Raw genomic sequence first — 6,543 nt, forward strand, 5'->3', positions numbered from 1 at the left:
GGGGGCCCCTTCGGGATTGGCGGCTGGGCAGGTGGTGGTTACAAAAGGAAACAGGAGCGGCTCCTGATTGGCCCAGCCGGCGGGGATGTTGCTCTTGGCTGGATATTTGCATCTTTAAAGTGACAGCGCCCCCTTTTCCCTCACCCCCTTCCTTGCTTTGTATGTTGCCGGGGGGAGCCGCCGAGGCACCCCCTTGCAGCCCCCCCCGGAGCTGGGCTGGTCCTCTGCTGGGCGCTGCTGGGGGCAGGGACCTGGGGCCTTTGCCAGTGGCCGAAGGAGCCGGGCACTGGGCCAGGCCCAAGGGAAAAACAATGAATAAATAATAAACCCTGAAACCTGGATCTGGCACCTGCCGGGGAGTGGCCTGAAGTAGGTGCCTTGGGCAGCAGTGCTGCAATCGTGCATTGAATGTCCCTAAACCTACTGTGCACCCTGATCCGCCTCTAATGCCCCTAAGCCCCCGAGATCTGGCTCTAAAGCTCCTGAAGCTAATATACCTAAACCCGGCTGGATCCAACGACCCTACAAGCCAATGCCCTTAAAACGGTGCCGCCGGTTCCTAACGCTAGAATGCGCCTCGGCCTGAATCCAGCGCCGGTTGTAACACACCTGCCCTGGGGTCTAATGCCCTGACTCCATCATGTCCCATTTCAGCCTGGGTCTGCTGCCCTCACCCTGCTGCCAGGCCCAGAGGGCCTGCGAGGATACTCAGGATCAGGGTGGCCCCAGCTGGACTGGCCTTTGTCTGCGCTGCCCGCGCTCACGCTGGCTGGTACGTTCCATTCCTCCGGCTGCAGCCTGAAGTGAGCTCATGGCCCTGCTCCGGCTGACACCAGGACAGGTTTGTTTTCAGCCTGGAGCCAGTCACTGACTGTTCAGCAGCTGCTGGGGACGGGGGGGGGGGGGGGCGGAGGATGCGCTCACTAACTGCCAGATGTGCCCCAACGTGCCATCAGTCTCCGTGTCCTGCTAACAACTGGGCAACCCTCCGAATTCTCCTGCACTGAGTGGTGCCACTCAACGGGCTTCACATAAACACATTCATTAACCAAGGCTTGAGGCATGACTTGTCCCCAGGACCAGAGGGACAAAGTGAAGCACAAAGAAGGACAGGGACGCGCCTGAGAACATGCAGCCAGGCAGCATCAGAGCCAGGACTAGAACCCAGGATCCTGACTCCTAGCTCCCTGTTCTAACCACTCCACTCCACTTCCACCACACGTCAGAACTAGCACGTGGGAAGCCTGACTCCTTGCTCCTGTGCTAACTGGTGAACAACCGCGCCTCGCTGGCTGAGTTGTAGGTACTTCCCTACAGGGAACCAGCCAGGAAAAAAAACCCAACAACATCACAAAAGGGGAAGCAGAGGAGAGCTGAAGGAAGGCTGCACTAGCTGGCCTGATGTAAGTATTTACAATGTAAGGTTTTGGAGGCAGGGGCTGGTGCTTTGTTCTGTTTCTGTGCAGAGTGGGGCTCTGGTCCATGACTGGAGCTCCTAGGCTGTATAACCCAAATGACAGTGACACTAAACCCAGCCAGACTCCTTGAGTTGCTGGATTGCTTCAAGTTTTCCTGTTAGGCAAGTCACTCTGAAAGACATTTCTGCACCAATTTTCTTCCACAGCGGAGCTCTGTATGGCTGGGCCTGAGCATGCAAAACTCTGGGTCAGACACCCCCAAAATCATGACAGTTTATCAAAACATGACACATTGGAGTCCTCTTCTTTGCCTTCTGATTTCTGAGCCTTCAGGGTCGCACTCAGGGTCAAGTTTTTCTCTGCAAGCAGAAGGGTTAGAAACTTACTTACTTTTTAATGCAAGAGACAAGGTGGATGAGGTAATAGCTTTTATTGCACCAACTTCTGTGGGTGAAAGAGAGAAGATTTCAAGCTCCGCAGAGCTCCCAGACCTGAAGAAGAGCTCTGTGCAAGCTTGAAAGCTTCTCTTTCACCAGCAGAAGTGAGTCAATAAAAGATATTCCCTCACCCACCTGGTCTCTTTCATATCCTGGAACAACAGGTCTACAACAACATGGCAAATTTCCTTCTTAATGAAAGCTGAGTTAATCCCATATTCACCTGACTCCAGGAGCTGGGGCTTTAAGAAAATCACCCAATATCGCATCAAATTGTGAGAGTTGGCAACACTGAGGAGCTGGCCCATGGGGTTGGCTTATGGAAAACATTCTTTCAAACAAGTTCTCAAAGCTGGATTCTTTGCTACTTGGAGGTACGTGGGGTTTGTTTATTTTTTTAAAGTCTGATGCAGGAAAAAACCCAGCTCTTTTTAAAACCCTTTTAAATGGACCCCTTTTCCCTCCCAAATTGTGAGCCCATTTTCACCCACAGAAGCAAGCTGGTTCTGGTTCTCTTGCACATTCCGGACCAGCAGTTCTCAAAGTGTGGTTCACAACCCCACGTTAATGGGTCGCCAGAGTTGGTGTTAGACTTCCTGGGTCCAAACCTGAAGCCTGAGCCCAGCACCCAGGGCTGACGCTGCAGCCTGAGGGTTACAGGCTTTGCGCCCCACCCCCACCCCCCGTGTGGGGCAGTGGGGTTCAGGCTTTGGGACACCCTGCCCTGGGCAGCAGGGCCCCCCACCCAGGCAGGCTCAGGCTTCCGTCTCCGCTTCTGGGGTGGTGTAGTAATTTCTGTTGTCAAAAGGGGGTCATGGTGCAAACCCCCTGTTCCACACAATCCCAGTGCTAAGGAGCAAAGGGGAAGGAGTTGGGGTTTCTTTGTAAAGACTTGGTTCATTTTGGAGGGGTCACAGGGAGGTCAGAGTTCACCCAAATGTTGCTGCCACCCCTTCTTTAACATCCATGTGGTGCAACTGCCACCAAGACTCTGGGTTCATCTCTGCTCTCTGCAGGGTTACAAGGTGCAGCTGTGAGCAGCAGCTGAGCCCTGGAGTCAGGGAATCGGTGGGGGAGGCATGGCCTTTGGAAAGCCATTTTCACAGCTCCCAGCGCCTCATGTTGTCAGTGCCATGAGGAAGTGAATCTCCCTCTCCGCCCAGCCACTTTGCACTGGAGTTCAGGGCTACACCAGGCCACGGTGAAGCAGACCCCTGGGTTTAAAGAGGTGTCATTCCAACCGATGGTTAAAACTGGGCCGGTCAGCTCAGCTGGTGCCTGTCTAACCGAGAACTTTTCACTTCCCTCCCAGCTGAATCCTGGGTGAAAATCCTGCCTCCCGGAGCACAGGGTGGAGAGAGGGTTCGAGGAAGGGCTGGGCGGGAGAAGAGAGACAGCAAGGACAGAGAAGAGTTGCAGAGAGGCTGCTGCTGCAGAGAGGAGAAGCTCTCGGGCCAGGGTGGGAGGTTGGGAGCAGGGATGGTCCTGCTGGGGATGGACCACATGGACTCAAGCTGGGACCCAAGACCTTAGTGAGCCGGGGGGAACCCACTGACCTGCTGGGAGGCTGCTCCCTCCCTTAGCCCTGGCCTCAGTGGTTTGGGCCAGACTGAGCCGGGCTCAGCTGGGAGCTGCTCTGTGCATGGCGTAACCCAATCCAACCCGCTGGGGAGTGGCCATCTCCGACCCAGGGCTGGGGCGGTAACAGCAGGTGGCTGGAGATAAAGGCAGGGAGGTGCCTTGCTGAATCTCCTCCCAAGCCCAGCTCTCACAGCACACCCGTGCCAGAAGCTGGCATGGAGCCCTGGCCTCCCAAGGTTCCCACGCCTGCCTCCCCAAGACCGGATTAGCAGCCTTGCCCACGGCTGCAGCTGGCAAAGGGCCCAGCCTGAAGCCCAGAGCCAGACAGTGGGAACAGCTCGGGGATTGCGCTGTAGATCCTGGCCTGCTCTTACCAATGCACCATGAGACTTGTAGGCGCCTCAGGCTGCCCCTGCCCGTGGTGGGAGCACTCTGGCGCCTGGGAAGCTGCCTGGCCGGCTCTTATCTGGCTGCTCCGGACAAGCCTTGGTCCAGCGAGCAGCACAGAGGGGTCGACTCATCTCCCAGCTGCCCACCTACCACGGCGAGCGCAGGCAAGAGCAGCCAGACTGAATCGTAGCTCAGGTGGACACCAGCTGGTCTCTACGCAGCACAGAGGCAACTTGGTTACAGGGGGTCAGCACAGCGCACCCCACGCTCAGGATTCGCTGGGAGGCAGCCAAACCCCAGACCCAACCTCTTGCCTTGTGCTAGTGGCTGGAGCAGAGGCCTAGGAGCCAGGTCCCTGGGGCTGCATGACACTTAAAACACCCACAGCTGGAGCACCACCTTTGGACCCGATTCACACCCACAGCTCCCGCTCGGGGCCTTGAGGCTTACCTGGGGCTCAGCCCCTCCAAGAACCAGCTCTGAGGTTGGGCACCGGAAACGTGGCTGCTTCTGAAACTGGGCCTGAGCGCAGGAGCTCAGAGGCACAGGGCTGGGACAGGTCCACTCGAAGGCAGGATCCAAACCCTCTCCCCTTCCATAGAGCTGGGTGAAGGCGGCATGGTTGGGTGTCCCTCTGCTTCACCCCCACCTCGCTGGCTGCAGGTCGTGCCCCGGCTGAGCGGACACAGGAGAACCCAGGCCCAGAGCCAGCATCCTAGGACAGTGCCTGGCCGGCAGCCCCTCTGCTCCACCTAGCTTAGCAGGCTGGGTTAATGGGGCTGAGCATAAGGCCGGCTTTAGGCCTATTCAACCAATTCCCCTGAATCAGGCCCTGCGCCTAAGAGGGCCCCACACCCAGTGAGAATCCCTTCCCTGGCTAGAGGCGCCTCTTTAATTTTTACTCACCTGGAGGCGCTTTGGGTCTTCAGCAGCACTTCGGCGGCGGGTCCTTCACTCGCTCCGGGTCTTTGACGACACTACAGTGGCGGGTCCTTCGCTCACTCTGGGTCTTCGGCGACACTTTGGCAGTGGATCCTTCAGTGCCGCTGAACACCTGGAGCGAGTGAAGGATCCACCGCCCAAGTGCCGCCAAAGACTCAGAGCACCAGCCGGTAAATACAAGCCCCACGTGTTCTTTTACATGTGGTTTTTTTCCTAAGTCATCCCTGCCGGGGCCCCGTCAAAACTGTTTCAATGGGGCCCCGCACTTCCTAAAGCCGGCCCTGCCGGGAAGCCCTACTCAAAGCAACCCCAACCCTAGCTCCAAGTGCCCTACCCGTAGGAACCCTAACCCTAGCTCCAAGTGCCCTACCCGTAGGAACCCTAACCCTAGCTCCAAGTGCCCTACCCTTAGCAATGCTGAACCAGTCTGCTCTGAGCCCCCAGCCCCTGCGGGGCACTCGCACTTCCAAGCATGTGTAGAGTGGCTCGGTAGCCAGGGCTGCAGGAACGGCACAGCCAGGCAGGCACAGATACCTCCCAAGGCCTTATCACTGTGCCAGTCGCAGAACATCACACTCCATTCCTCCCTCCTTCCCCCCAGGCCAACTCCCTGTCTCTGTTGCTCCTGCTCCCGCCCCAGAAATCCCCCCCAACCCTGAAGCAGGAGCAGGTCTGCAGGGTCCATGCCCTGCTCTGCCTATTGGGCCTTAAAGCCCCCACCCTCACCCCCCATTACTGGGGAGGGACATGGCTACAGCTGCAGGCTAGCCCCCCCCCACATGCAGGGATCTCCCCTTCAGAAATTTCCCAGCCAGTTGCCATGGCAACTCCTCCCCCCATCCCTCATGTTTCCCAGGGCCTGATTTTGCTCTGCTTTAAAACTAGTCAGTGATTTCCCTCCCCCTCCACCCCAAACTCATGGAAGGGCCTGTGCTCCCCCCAACCTGCCCAGTGCCAGGGCCTTGGGGCAGCCACCTCAGCAGGCAGCGCTCATGGCGCATGCAAGGCAGAGCCCCGTGTACAGTACATGGGGAGGGCAGCTTGACCTTACAGCCCTGCTTGGCTCCTGGTAGCCACACTAGGATTGGGGGGTGGGGGAAGAGACAACCCACAGCTGGGACAGGGCCATGAGAGAGCTGGGCCTCCCGTGTCAGGGCCTGGCCTCGTGATCCGCTCAGCAGGCCTGGCCCTCATTTTGTCAATGCCCCTTGCTGCCGGAGATTCACCCCACAGGCATCTCCCAGCAGGGAAGCGAGGGGAGTTCGTTTGAGCTGAAAGAGGAGTAGGGGTCTGGCTGCAGCTCCAGCAGGCTGCTGCTGGGCCACACGGGTCCCAGCAAAGTCCCCCACCCACCCACCCAGCCCCTGATCTCTGAGAGCTAAGGGTGCAGGGCACTGCCCAGCCAAGGGACGCAGAGGCAGCCCCTTCTCCTGGAGCCACTGCAATTGCATGGCCATGTTGTAATCTGACCCTGCCCACTGATGGAGAAACTGGTAATGCCAGCAAGGAAATGCTGAATACAGGCTGCTCCTCCTCCCACCCAAGATCTACTCTTCTCCTAGGATCAGTGAGCAGCTACCTCCCCCACCACCAAGGGCTGCCCTGCCAAAGGGAGCTCCAGGTGCAGCTGCTAAGATACATCTCCCCAGGCACAGGAGGTGCAAGTTTCAGCCGTGTCAGCGCTAGCCCCCTGAAGACAGCTGGGCAGGGGTAGCCCCCCATGCGACTGGCTGAACCCTAGGCACAGATGGGGTGGCGGGCCCCTCCCAGCTGTA

This window comes from Mauremys mutica, chromosome 24 (assembly GCF_020497125.1).
Source record: "Mauremys mutica isolate MM-2020 ecotype Southern chromosome 24, ASM2049712v1, whole genome shotgun sequence".
Taxonomy (NCBI): Eukaryota; Metazoa; Chordata; order Testudines; family Geoemydidae; genus Mauremys; species Mauremys mutica.